The sequence below is a fragment of the Myotis lucifugus genome, unplaced genomic scaffold, assembly GCF_000147115.1.
Source record: "Myotis lucifugus unplaced genomic scaffold, Myoluc2.0 scaffold_281, whole genome shotgun sequence".
NCBI lineage: Eukaryota > Metazoa > Chordata > Mammalia > Chiroptera > Vespertilionidae > Myotis > Myotis lucifugus.
In genome coordinates, this window is record NW_005871329.1 from 1,166,777 (window position 1) to 1,168,852 (window position 2,076).

Genomic DNA, 2,076 nt, shown 5'->3' on the forward strand with positions numbered 1-2,076 from the left:
GCCCTGACTGGGAATCCAACCGGACCTGCTGGTTCATGGGTCCTCACTCAACACTGAGCAACACCTGCTTGATTCGAAGCCTCTCCTTGATGGGTCTGAGAAAATTTAGAAGTCCCTGTTGCCATCAGCAGTAGTTGTGTGCTTATCTAAAAACTAGAGGCCCCAGTGCATGAAATTCGTGCGTGGGGGTGGGGGGGTCTCTCAGCCCGGCCTGCACTTTCGCAATCCAGGACCCCTCTGGGGATGTCTGACTGCTGGTGTTTAGGCCTGATCCCACAGGGATCCCTGCGGGATCAGGCCTAAACTGGAAGCTGGACATCCCTCTCACAATCCGGGACCACTGGCTCCTAACCGCTCACCTGCCTGCCTGCCTGATCACCCCTAATCACTCACCTGCCTGCCTGATGCCCCTAACCACTCTGCCTGCCTGATTGCCCCTAACCACTCTGCCTGCCTGATCGCCCCTAACCACTCTGCCTGCCTGCCTGATCGCCCCTAACCGCCTCTGCCTTGACCTCCGCCACTGAGGCTTCATCTGGAATGACGTCCGGAAGGTTGTTCAGCTGTCTGGTCTAATTAGCATATTATGATTTTATTATTATAGATGATGTTTATTTCCAGCCTATACCAATTTGCCATGTGATTTTCAGGAAGTAAGTTTTGTAGGGTTTTTTTCTAATTATTTGTTCAGGTTTAAGAAAGCACATGATTATTTTGTGTGAAGTGTGATATTTCCTGTCTACAGTCTAGTCTCAAGACAGTTTTCAAATTACTTTTTATATCATTACTAGAGGCCCGGTGCACAGATTCATGCACTGGTGGGGTCCCTCAGCCTGGCCTGCGGGGATTGGGCCGAAACCAGCAGTCTGACATCCCCCGTAGTAGTGCGCGAAGCAGCAGGTGGCCTGGGAGGAGCCTGAGCATGGCCAGTGCCACCCCCACTCATTCTGGCCCCACTGCACCTGCCGCTGCTCAGCGCTGCCGCGGAGGCGGGAGAGGCTTGCACCACCGCAGCTGCTCTTGTCAGCCATGAGCTTGGCGTCTGGCACCCATGGGTCAGCTGAGCAACGCTCCCACTGTGGGAGAGCACTGACCACCAGGGGGCAGCTCCTGTATTGAGCATCTGCCCCCTGGTGTCAGTGCATGTCATAGCTACTGGCTGGTCATCTGGTTGCTTAGGCTTTTATATATATAGAATATATATAGATTACACTAATAGTTCAGTTATAACTTAATTTATTCTTCTCACCCACTTTTGAAGCTAATACATGTAGTGTGTGGCTTGTTAGATGGATGACAAAGATCCCGTGGATTTCATAAATTAAAAATCATAATAGCTTAGCCACCATGAATAACTATTCTCCTCCCTTCTAACATCAAAGATTAGTTTTGGCGATTTTTTAAATACATTTTAATGGCTACATAAAATTCTATCATTTGTATTTTGCTATAATTATTCATTCCTATGTTGTCGATTATCTTTCTAAATCTTTATTACAAGCATTGATGTTTCTCTCTCTTCCTCTCCCTTCCTCTCTGAAATCAATAAAAATATATTTAAAAAATTTAAAAACTGGGAATTGTTTTTGTTGTATTTCCGTTAGATTTTATGTATTTGTAGTTAGTTTTTATGTAGTAACTTTCCTAGAAGTGATGTTCCTCAGTGGAATGGCAATATCATTTCTGAAACTTCTTGTACATATTTCCAGTTTGTTTTCTGAAGTGGTTAAAGCAACTAATACACTCATAAGTGGTTTATGTGTTTTGTTTCACAACCCTCTAATAAAAGTTGGGTATTTTTATTTTCTTTTAAGCTTTACTATAGTAAGAAATGATATGGAAACTAGAATTTTAAGCTCACATTACTTCTTTTTTTTTTTAAAAAAAAATATATTTTATTGATTTTTTACAGAGAGGAAGGGAGAGAGATAGAGAGTTAGAAACATCGATGAGAGAGAAACATCGATCAGCTGCCTCCTGCACACCCCGCACTGGGGATATGTCCGCAACCAAGGTACATGCCCTTGACTGGAATCGAACCTGGGACCCTTCGTCCACAGGCCGATGCTCTATCCA

General features: G+C 44.7%; 1 protein-coding gene across 2 annotated transcripts in view; it reads left to right on the forward strand.

Moving 5' to 3' along the window:
- Positions 1-2,076, forward strand: part of MUT (methylmalonyl-CoA mutase) — a 38,371-nt gene that overhangs the window by 1,292 nt on the left and 35,003 nt on the right. The window lies entirely within an intron of this gene.